The sequence below is a fragment of the Triticum aestivum genome, chromosome 3D, assembly GCF_018294505.1.
Source record: "Triticum aestivum cultivar Chinese Spring chromosome 3D, IWGSC CS RefSeq v2.1, whole genome shotgun sequence".
Taxonomy (NCBI): domain Eukaryota; kingdom Viridiplantae; phylum Streptophyta; class Magnoliopsida; order Poales; family Poaceae; genus Triticum; species Triticum aestivum.
Window position 1 is genome coordinate 135,677,784 of NC_057802.1, and position 13,195 is coordinate 135,690,978.

Sequence of the window (13,195 nt, forward strand, 5' to 3'; positions counted from 1 at the left end):
AGTTCCTATGAACAAAGATAGAACTTGGGGTACGATTCGAGTAAATTGATCTGATTAACAATATTTTCTTATGGAAAAAGTTCTGTTTTATTCATAGCATCATTGTGATAATATAAAGCACATTAAAAGTAATTAAATTTAATGAGTATTCAAAACTACATCATATGTTTCAACGAAAAATAAAATTAACACAAATTTAGTAAGGAATATTAATGCCGATGGCAACGTCCTCCTCTACCATGCATTATAAACCATTGTGCAACATCCTCTCCAATCATTGTGCAATGTCTTCCTTTCATTATTTTGTTGTTACTTGTGCGCCCAATCCCAATGGATGGTACTTTCTTTCTACCTTGCATGTATGTGAAGCCCCATAATTACCCCACAATTCTGGGAATTATTTCCTACCCAATCGACGATGCATCTTTTTTTTAGATGCATGGCAAGCCCCCATGGTTGCGATGGTCAAGACTCGAGACTGCACTTGGTAATTCTACACAAATATGGCAATGGAAAAGAAAGATAAGGGTACCTGTCCACGTAATTGAAGCTTGGTAGTGGTCATGGCATGCTGGTTCAATTAGCTTGGAGCAATCCCAGGTCAAGGTCACAACAACGGTGATTTGGATGCATGCATGGTTGTAAAGCTACATCGACAGCACTCGGTCCTTCAGCCTCTGCCGCTTTTTTTATCTGATGAATTTTGCTGCTCTACTCCTGCTGCTATTGTATCACACAACAGAATTTGATCGAAAGACGAAATCTGCGTCCACTGCGACCACAAGGCTGGGCACGAATCCTTTTGTGACTGTGATTGAGACGTGTGTTCTCGACGAGTTCATTTTAACTGCGTCACCTGCATAAGAGAACTCGGCAAGGATGGTCCTTGTCGTCGGCAGCGGCGAGGCCGCAGACGGAGGAGTTGAGCCGGAGAAGCTGCAAGACGCTCTTGTAGAATGCTGGCTCAGGTATGCGGCTCGACGACTGCTTTCGGAGACGCCGAGTACAAACGCCACGCTTGAACGATTCTCTTTGGAGAGATACACGTACAAGGCCGAGATACACGTACAAGGCCAATGCTAGCTAGCCAACGCTAGCGCCTTGATTAGAACATATAAGTTGAGCGGATCGATTTCGCCGGCTACGGACGCACACACGACGAGATGCTAGTCGACGGCAACAGGCTTGCCGGCGGCGCGCGGTGATCAGTACGTGCGCCAACGCTGAGGACGTGGAGGCGGAGCAGCACTGATTTCTTCCAGCGGAGGTATCCATCCTCTCCGTCCAGAGCAAAGGCAACGGCGGCGACGATATTGATCCCTTCACATCTGCCGTGTTGTGATTCTTCCTACGATCTCACGATTTGAGCAACGACTTCGATCCCGATCTAGCATCGAGGTGAGAAGCGGCGGCGGCGGCGGCTTCGTGCGTGTGGAGGACGAAGGGATTGTGTGCGTGATGTCTTTGTTTGCTCGTAATATGTAACCTGGTGGAGGCCCTATGCTTTCAGGAGGAGTCATGCCCGTGCTCTCTCCTTCGAGGCCCAATACAATCCTGGTGGCCCAATCGATCGAATCGTCATCTTTCTGCGACACTTATTATTATTAGAACCACCTCACGTATTAGTACCACCTCACGTATATGTTTTAAATTCAAACTGAAAGCGTAAATTCATAGAAAGAAAGCGTATTGTGACGGTGAACCCGACAAAGTCGATCCGATCCGTGCTTTATTATTATTAGGGAGAGATTAGGGAAAGAATTAATCTAATTAATTAATTCCTAACACTCCCCCTAATCAATGCTTGTCTTTGTGAACATACATCATCTTGATAGTCTCCTCCTAGTATGTATTTGCCTTGAACGTTCATCATCTTCATCTTGGAAGTCTCCTCCAAAAACCCTGTGGGAAAAATATGAGGAGAATAGTGTAGACATGTTGCTAAAACTCCTTTAAACCGAGTGGGAAAATAAATAAGGCGAAAATGATGCAACATATAATGATTATTGTCTCTTGATAACTCATACGAGAAAAACCTTTGAAGAAGGAGAAAACTCATTGGTGAGTTTAGAGAACAATAAATATGTCTTGAGTACTTCCTTTAAAAACCCCAATAGGGAAAATAGAAAGTATGACATATAATCTTTGAGAAGATATTGCCTCATTAAAAACCGTTACGAGAAACTTTGAGAGAAAACTCATAAGGGAAAAGAGTGTGATTATATATGCCATTGAAAACTCCTTTAAAACCCAATGGAAAAAATATAAGGAGAAAATGATATAAAATATATGAACACTTGTATCTATATTGTCTCGTTAAAAACCTTTTATGAGAAACCATTAGGGAAAAACTCATGAAGGGAAAAAGAGTACAATATATGTAATCTGATGATTGTTAACAGGTTATACTTTGGGAGATTACTCCCCCTGGACTTTGCAAATCTGGAGGATGTCTCATATCAATTACATTGACATGATCATGACATTATGAATAATATGTCAGTTTTTCCAATATTTTGTTTGCAAATTGTTTCATCACTTTTCTATAATTCATGAGGATAAGTGATCTCGAGCAATGTGCTTTGTGATATTGCTCTTCATATAACTTGTATGTATTGAGTAATACAAGTGGTAGCATCTTGATAAATCAAGTTATGTTATTCTGATGAATCTCAACCACATGGTTTTGAGTGTGGTTTATCATTCTGCCGAGCCATGCATATTTTGCAATGCTTGTAGATAAAGAAATTATGTGAGAATGATAAGTGGAAGTATTAAAGTCCATTTTGATGACTTTCATAAGAAGACTATTCCAATGAATTCAGTCATTGATGTGGCATTGTTGGGATCAAATAAAGAGCCAATATCATTTCATATATCATGGTCATATCTTGATTTTCTTGATGGAATTGTCCAAGATTTATTGTGAGCTTGAGATATAAGTTGATATTTCTTATATCGACCATATACCTTTGTTGGGGGTTGCACTCTAAGCAAAGATAGCAAGCATAGTGTCAGGCCAGACATGGTTTGCAATTATATGAGTGCTTTGTTATTAGTAAGATAGAAATTCACGTGTTGATGTCACTTAATTATCACCCTAGGTATGAATGGATTTGTATCCTATTAGTATGACCATACATGACTTATTGTTGGTACAGTATATCCATATTGAACTTCTCATATATGTATTGGATATATGTAGACTGATAGTTCTTGAGAGAATGCTCAAGTTGTAAACTTAAGCTAAATTTGGTTCAATCCAAAATTTCCGTCTTGAGATGATTTTGTGTATGTTTAGGTCTTGTATAGATATTAATGATGAGGTCATCAATATACATGGAGGTGATGAAAGAAATCAAATTGATTCTTTTACTAAACATGTAAATAATCATCATTATTCGAGTAACCCTTTTGAAGAAGGAACTCATTTAGTCGGTAGTACCATACGATTTCCGACTATTTCAAGTCATAGAGTGACTTATGAAGTTTTACACAAAATTTGTTGCGATTTGCTTTTGAATTCGGAAGTATAAGCCCTTCAGGACCTCAATATAGATTTCCGAAACGAGTGACTCATATAAGTATGTAGCCACTTCATCCATCAACTGCATGGATAATTTTATTATTTTATTGCCAATGATATTTAGTATCGAAACATAATTCCACTCATACCAAGCGGGTATGTTACATCGTAATCGATGTTGGGTCTCTGCGTGAACCCTTTTGCTACAAGCCTCGCTTTCTCACCCCCTCATTGACTTTGTTCATGAATGAGAAGTTTTTAGTATTTCATATGGAAGATACTTATGAGAAGTAGGTATTATTGCGGTAAATACCACTCATTTGCAGAGTGAGTGCTATTCTTCGTTACTTGCTTCCTTTTATGTGAACCAATATGAGTGCAAGAGGCACTCTACCATGGATTTTGGTTCAGGGCCCAAAAGGTTTTAGCAATTTGAGAAGAAATATATGTCGACAAATGTAGTCTTTAGTTTATATGATTCTAATGGAATCATTGAAGTTTGTGGATAGTATATTCATTCCTTTTTAACTCCTTGTGATTTCCTACAACAAATGGAGTCAAGGTGTCTCGATATCCCGGCACCAAAACATTTTTGCACATTTATGTCGGGCTTTGGATGATGAGCATCTAGTGAGGTGTCTCTCAACTTGATGTTGAATTACATTTACTGGTTGAGGATTTGATTTCCTCTATTTCCGCGGAAGCATATGAGAAGTTATATCTCGTCTTGTCAGATTTTCTCCTCCCTTGCTCTCATTTGGGGAGAAGAGTGGTTTATCATGTACCTCCACTCTTTCTGACACTTACTGCAGGAATATAGAATTTAGTGACACCTTGTCATCAGTAAATGTATGTGGCAAATTTGCAATGTGTTGCAAATATATGATTCTCTAAACTTCTAGTTCAGATTCTTTGAGTACGTGGATATAAGGATTGAATGTCAATAACATTTCTAATTTATTTCTTGGCATTATTTGTGGTACTTATCTCCCCCAATGCCGGAAAATATCCTTATTGCCGATGTAATCAGCATACGGGCTATGAATAATTTTGATTGACGGATAAATTGTTATTCCTCACATAGATCCCTAATTTTCTGTGAGTGCCCATTGATGTACGCTGGAGTGGTGATATCGGTATGTAACCGAATTATCGCAGATGGGAAATACTTTGTTGATTTTCACGTAGTAACTACAATGGGAAAGTAGTATGATATGCAGTTGGTATGATTTAGATCATACTTACAGTGTGTAAGGCCGTATGTGTCCAACAAGAGGCTGGTAAATTTGCAATTCTTTAAAAGTGGTCATGTAATTCATTTAACTCTCTTTGATAAGAAATTTAGCTAAACCATTCTGGGTATGCACAGAAAGTACTTAATGCAAAAAAATGCTCATTGAATGAGTTCAACAACATTGTTCATTCGAATGGGTTTATGGATCCTGTTTTCAGGAGAATGTGCTCTTACTTTGATAAGTTGAGCAATTTTTTAGTAAGATCATGCATGGTTGTGTGTGATAAGAGACACACTTAAAAACATTTTATGAATGTGTATATGAGTACCATGAAGTATCTAAATTATCCCTGATAATGGTTAAGCAATCCAGACATATCTTTTGAATGTGTTCAAGGAAGAATAAGTGTCCTGCTTAGAATTTTAAGGTAAGAGTGCCTTAAAACTTATTTCCCCAATGACACATGCAGTGCACATAAAATCTGATGATTTGGGAAAATTTGTTACTTGATAAGTTGTGACCAACAGGATTGTCAATAATTTTCTAAACAACAGGTTGTCCTCTCTTGGCCCAGTAGTTCCGCAACTACTACCGTGGTTGTTGCCAACGGGCCCCAAACCAGGATGGTTAAGTCTACCAAGCCAAATATTTAATTTATTAAGATCTAGAAAATTATTGTGTACGCAACAATATTGAGTATGACTTGATTCATACATTCAAAAATTTATCGAATATCATGTCCGAGAAATAAGATATTGAACATCGCACTACTTGTAGTACAACAAGTATAGGTTAATAATATTTTGGGATAATTAAGAGATTACATGAGGTCTCCAATATTATTGAAAAATTTATTACGCAAACATATCATCGTTGCAATGGAATTCACCATCCTTTTATTGCACTAGATTTTTGGTTCTCAACTTCTGATGAAGATTTGAGAACAATCCTTTACCAGAATATTTTCTGGTTGTAAGTTTGCAAATTTTAAAATTTATCCCAAATGTGTGCTGTGGTTTGACTATGTATTTGAGGGTTTGGTAATCATAGGCACGATGTTTGTATAACCACACATTTGACGAACTTGAGGGTTGTCTTTGTGATCGTTTGAAAACGATTTATTCCCTATTAGAGGTAATTCTGTCTTCAGTTGCCTCCACATTACTTTGAATTCCTCATGGTGCTATTTTGTGAGCACTAAGTTGCATTGTATTCTCGGTACTAGCAAGAATTTTAAATTGTGGTATAGCACCTATTGGGTGAATCTGATGATTTTAAGAAATTTGATGGTTCTTAATCATAAAAATGGTAGTACCATCTTAAGAGGATGTAAAGTGCATTAAGGGCTTTTCAACTGGATCTATATATAGGAAAATATTTGATCATGAGAACTCAACTTGAAGTTGATTAAGTGATAAAATTGTGAGCTGCGATAGACTTGAGGTCTTGAAAACTGAATGGTGGTCATCCGCGTTGTGCTCATTAGCTATTAAGAGAATAGCCATGACATATTATCCCGTCGGTGGAGTTATAGTGGCAACAATGCCACATGTGGATTCAATGACTAATGTCATGAATCATCTTAAAATAAATTCTCCCACCTAATTATGAATTTCGTGCATTTGAAAATGTAAGCAATGAAAATGATTTGTTTGAGAACAATCATGGCCGAGGTGATCCTTGGTGAACCTAGGTGTATCCTTTAATACAACGCATGTGATGAAATCATTGTTAATATTTTGGACTTCATTCTTGAGGAAGTGTGTGACGATTAGAGTCACTGCCAAATCGTATAGAATTTGCATGTTCGACATTGGTTAGTCACTATGAAAGTATAACCACAATGTGATCTGGACATTTGCAACAGTGTTTGAGACACTTGCTATAAATTATGGTATCCATCTTGATGGATGGACGACACTATAATTAGAAATAGTGACATAGGCTCTTCTGCCATGTATTTTACCAATGTAATAGAAGGTAATCGCTGGTATATGCAAATATTTGCATAGTTTTCCATCACATATTCAAGCAAAGTGAGGCTTGAATAGTTTGTGTTAGCACAAAAATACCATTTCGACATATAACAAGTGTGCAAGAACAATCTTTACCATGAGAGTAAAATATTTTAGTGAACAACAACAATAAATGCTTCGGATGAGCAAGTTTTAATTTGGCTGATGCCTTATAGCCATATGTGTAGACCTCAATTTATATAGGATAACACTTCGAAGATAGTCACCGGATGTGGTATAGATCTCGCAGTAATAGAAAACATAGTCTGACTTTTGTCAGTAGATGTTCATATCTCTATTACCTTATGTTATGCTATACTTAAGAAAATCACTTTGAAGGTAATCATCTGTCCAAGTGGCATGATGTAGACCTTGCAGTAATAGTGGATAGTCCGTAAAAATTTACAGTAGATGCCACTATTACCTTATGATATCTCGAGGTAGTCACATATAATATTAATATTTGGAAGAGCACTTCGAAGGTAGTCATCTTGTTAAAATGACAAGATGTAGACCTCACAGTAGTGGTGGATAATCTGCAAATAGTGCACTAGATACCATCAATACCTTGTGATTCACAAATAACATTTGGAATAGTCACATTAAATTTGGAAGAGCACTTGAAGGTCATCTTATCAAAAGATAAGATGTAGACCTCACAGTAATGATGGATAATCTGCAAACCATGCAGTAGATGCCATCAATACTTTGTGATTCACAAATAAAATTTATACTAGTCATGTTAAGATGTGCAAGACATTTTATGACACAGTTGTTACACTAAGAATGTTCTAGAATATTTATTTACAAGATCTAAATGTAATGCAGAAGAACCTGAGGGTATATATTATAGTACTGACAATGACCTAACCATAGGTTTATGTATAAGCAACGGACTGATGACAGAAATCTGCAAAATATGTTAAGCCTGAGGGATTAACAGAGAACACAGGGCCTTTTGATTAATAATAAATATAGAAAGGAGGAAAATGCAAAACTGCGTAAGGATAAGGTTTCACCAAATCCTCATCCCGTGCGTGTGTGCATAGGAATCAATTTCCTGCTTGTGTGTGCGTGGATTGGAATCAATCGATTCCTTCCTGTTCGTGCGTTCTGGCCATGGTTACCGATGATGCCGCGTGCAGTGCGTGCACCCGACTGGTGGTTCCGCTGCGTCTTGCGCCGCGTGGACTGCCTCCGCCCGGGCTGGGGACCGCGCTGCCGCGCGCTGGTCGATGACCACCGCCGCGTCGCCGCGACACGTCGCGTTTGCCTCTAGTGCGGGCTGGATCGCCACGCCCGTGAGGCCGTGAGGGCGCTTCCGGCTGCCGGCTTACGTGCCTGAGGACGCGCCGATGCGGTGGCCGCGGGCTTGCTGAGGCGAGGAAGGCCGCGGATGCGGTCGCTGCCGTTGGCGTTAGGAGAAGGGGATGGAGGCGCGAGACCCAGGCGCGCTGGAGGTCGCGCCGCCGTGCCTTGAGAAGCCGGTCGCGCCGAGGGCCGCGGTCGATGGCCTGATGGCCAAACACTGCCACCGGATGAAAAATTCTATCAATTTTATCCCCTGTTCGTTCCTCTCCCTTTTTCTCTGTTTTCTACTTCCCTGTTCTTCTCGTCTTGGTAGATGCAGGGAAATTTGGATTTTTGTGCTTTCTTCTGATGGTTGCTTGGTTGCTCTTTGCATCTGCGACGAAAAACAAATCTAAGATTGAGAAGGAACTGCCAATTTAATTTGTTGATGATTGATGGCAAGATCGTTGGAGAAGACGATGGGGTCGATTAAAGGAGAAACGAGGGGAAGTCGTTTCCAGCGTTTCCGATGTTCATCGGAGTTGTTCGTCGGTGCTCTCGGTAGAGGCGTGCTGATAACGTGTAAAGATGGAAAAGACAGAGCAGAGAGAATAATGGATGAACAGTTATTCTATTGATTGAAGATTGGGGTATTTATACCTAGTTTACAAGGCGGGTACAAAAGGAGGCAGTTGCCAAAAGTGGCACCGACATAGCAGTGATTAATAGTTAATTAATCTAATTAATTAATTCCTAACATTTACCACGAAGTGACACGGGCCGCCTGAGGCTGGTCGGCGTCCAGACCAAATTGGGTGGAGACCCGTAAGGGCATGTAGGCTTCAGTTTGGTGCTGCTCCAGATTTTCCACGTAGATAAATGTGTCAGAGCATCAGTGTATGGTTGTAAGAGCAACTTTAGCAGACCCCGCATTCCGCCGGTCCGCAAAATGCATTTGTAGTTCGTGTAAAACCGCTTTTGCGGGCTGGCACAGATGCAGACCCTCAAACGGATCCGTAAAAAAGTATATTCGCGGAATATATTTTTTACGGGTCGGCTTTTGCGGGCTCTGCTCGAACACACCGCGATGACCCGCAAACAGAAAACGGCATTTCTCGCATTTGGCATAGGTTTTGACACATAAGTTCAAATTCAAACGACATAACGAAGTTTTACGCGCAAATAAAAGCCAAGTTCAATATGACAAACGCAAAAGAGAGCCCTGCAAAAGTTTGCGCCCATGTACAGCACCATCTTGGTCGATCTTCACTCCGCGCCATCTTGAAGTTCTTCGCCACCACCGAATCCATCTTGAAGTTCTTCGCCACCACCGAAACCACCTCCGGCGCTTGTCCCAACTCGCGCACCGAAATCATCGACATTGCCACCATATGGAGCAGAGAAAACATCTCCGGAACTGTAACACGGACCGGCCGATGCGACCATTCTCCTCTTCAAGATTTCTCTCCTTGCCATATCATGCCATGTTTTGGTGAGGTCGTCCATGTCATTGCGGTTCATTGACATGATCTTGTTTTCTTCGGCGAGCAACAAGGACATGGATTTGTTTTCAGCGGTGCGTGCTCTTCTCTCCTTAATGTCAGCTTTGCGGAGCCCCTCTTCCTTGAGTATTTGTCACTTTTCTTGCTTCTCTTTTGCCTTCTTCTCGGCCAACTCTTTCTTGATCTCCAACGACTTCAACAACATCAACTCGTCTGATTGCACCATGACATCAATCTTCTCCCTCAAGTTCGATGCTTCTTGTTCTCTCTTCATCTTCTCCTTAGTCTTCTTGTCGCCATCGGGCTTGTGCTAATTTCTTGGGCCATCATCATCCTCATCTTCATCCATGTTTGTAAGTGAGCCTCTCTTTAGTGGGGATTCTTTGTCGATCAATTTCCACTTCTCGCACTTTTGGAGGAACTCCCAACAATGCTCTAGTTTGAAGAATCTGCCTTCCGAAGCTTCCATGTCCTTGTATCTATGTTGAACAATCTTGTCCTACAAAATATGAACAAAGTGATGCAATCATTTCCCATGATGCAAATATGATGATGCACAACTTGAACAAAGGCAAAACAAACTCACATAGTCGGACTCCACGGTGCCACTTGGAGGTGCATTGCGTACTTGCTCCAAGCAAGCTGCCCAACGACTGCACATAGGCTTGATATTCTACCAACGCCCTTGAAGCGACCGAAATGTGCGTGGAGTCCTATTGGGGTGCTTTGCCATAATGCGGAAGTATTGATATTCAATCCTTTGCCAATATCTCTTGGCGGTTTGAGAAGTACCCGTGCATGCATCAAGAGACACCGCACTCCATGCTTTGATCAAAGCTTGATCTTCCAAGATCGTGTAGTTCTTCGATCTTTGGCTTTTCCCAGTTTATGTTTGCAATTGATTATACGCTTTCGCTTCGATCTCCTCCAATTCATCCTCACAACCATGATCATCCACGCCACCCTCCGTTTCATTGTAGTCGAACGCGGCGAACGGGGCTTGATCAATGTCAACCGCGTTCGTGTCCAACAAGTTCACGAACTCGGTAGTTGCATTGTTCGAACCACTGCTATAGTGAACGATAACAAGTCACGAGCTATCGAGAATAATGGAGAAAATGAAAGGAAATCGCCAAGATCGGAGACGCATACCTTCCGGCCATTTCGTCGAACACCTGGCTTGCGGGGGGGGGGGGGGCACCGTTGAACGGCATCGCCGGAGCACCTCTTTCCGGGATGGAGTGAGAGGATGAAGAAGGTGCCTTCTTTGAAGCCGGAATCTTCCTCCGCTTTACGCCCACGACCTTGCCGACCTTCTCCGCCGCCAGCCGGGATCGCGATGCGGCGTTGGCACCCGGAGCGCGGGGGCAGCCGGATTCCCGCCCTGCACGACCACGTTGCCCTGCCGCTTGCGGGCAGGCGCGGCGTTTGCTTGGGCGACAGCGGCGAGGTCAACATGGCCGGCGACGAGATCCGCTCGAGGTTAAGGAGCGTGCGCGACCTCGACGGTGACGAGGGACAGCATGGGGTCGTCCATGGCAGCGAGGGACGACCGGAGGGGAAGCACCGGAGCGTGCGGAGGCGGGGCAATGGTGGCGGAGGGTGGGGGGAGCGGGAAAGGGCGCGCAGAAATGTCCCTCCCGCCAAATCGCACCGCGGATGGGGGATGAGCTCGGGTCGGCCTCCCAGCCCGTGAAACTAGAGGTTGGGGGAGAAGATTTGCCGCGCCCCGCAAATTTTTTTGCGGGCCGGGGCGGGATGCGGGGTCTGATCGGGCAGGTTTTTCTGCCCCGACCCACATTTTGGCGGTTATTTTGCGGGTCGAGGCGAGATGCGGGGTCTGCTAGAGTTGCTCTAACCACCCAATGCATGGCTGCCTCATTAGCCCGCACTTAATCTCTCGTCATCCAGCTTTTACTCAGTTCCAAGCGATGGCTGAAGGTCACACGCCATACAGAGCTAGTGCATGTCTATACTTTTCCTCCTTTCTCCCTCTATTTTCCTCTTTTGTCAGGGAGGATGTAACACCCACGATGCGGCTATATCTCCCACGTGTCGAGGCACGACTTAGAGGCATAACCGCATTGTGGTTTTGTCGCAAGAAGGGTCATCTTCACACAATCCCATGTAATGAACAAGAATGGGATAAAGAGTTGGCTTACATTCGCCACTTCACACAATACATAAATAAATTCATACATCATTCAAGATACACACATAGACCGACTACGGTCAAATCCAAATAAAAAGAAGATAACCCCAAATGCTAGATCCCCGATCGTCCCAACTGGGCTCCACTATAGATCATCAGGAAACGAAACATAGTAACGACCAAGGTACTCGTCGAACTCCCACTTGAGCTTGGTTGCATCACCTGCACTGGTATCGTCGGCACCTGCAACTGTTTTGGAAGTATCTGTGAGTCACGAGGACTCAGCAATCTCACACCCGCGAGATCAAGACTATTTAAGCTTATGGGTAGGAGAAGGTAGTGAGGTGGAGCTGCAGCAAGCAATAAGCATATATCGTGGCTAACATACGCAAATAAGAGCGAGAAGAGGAGCAACGGAACGGTCGTCAACTAGTAATGATCAAGAAGTGATCCTGAACTCCTACTTACGTCAAACATAACACAAGAACCGTGTTCACTTCCTGGACTCCGCCGAAAAGAGACCATCACGGCTACACACGCGGTTGATGTATTTTAATTAAGTCAAGTGTCAAGTTCTCTACAACCGGGCATTAACAAATTCCCATCCGCCACATAACCGCGGGCACGGCTCTCGAAAGTTTATACCCTGCAGGGGTGTCCCAACTTAGCCCATTATAAGCTCTCACGGTCAACGAAGGATATTCCTTCTCCCGGGAAGACCCGATCAGTCTCGGAATCCCGGTTTACAAGACATTTCGACAATGGTAAAACAAGACCAGCAAAGCCGCCCGATGTGCCGACAAATCCCGATAGGAGCTGCACATATCTCGTTCTCAGGGCACACCGGATAAGTCACCCGAGGTGGCCCCGCAGGCTGCTCGGTTCGGACCAACACTCGAAGGAGCACTGGCCCCCGGGGGGGGGGGGGGCTAAAATAAAGATGACCCTTGAGTCTGCAGAACCCAAGGGAAAAGGGGATAGGTGGTAGCAAATGGTAAAACCAAGGTTGGGCCTTGCTGGAGGAGTTTTATTCAAAGCGAACTGTCAAGGGGGTCCCATAAATCACCCAACCGCGTAAGGAACGCAAAATCAAGGAACATAACACCGGTATGACGGAAACTAGGGCGGCAAGAGTGGAACAAAACACCAGGCATAAGGCCGAGCCTTCCACCCTTTACCAAGTATATAGATGCATTAATTAAAATAACATATGTTGTGATATCCCAACATATCCATGTTCCAACATGGAACAAACTTCATCTTCAACTGCAACTAGCAACGCTATAAGAGGGGCTGAGCAAAAGCGGTAACATAGCCAAACAACGGTTTGCTAGGAAGGGTGACAAAGGTTAGAGGTTCATGGCAATTTGGGAGGCTTGACAAGCAAAGTGATAGGTAACGCGGCATAGCAATTAGAACGGACAACTAACAAGCAAAGATAGAAGTGATTTCGAGGGTATGGTCATCTTGCCTGA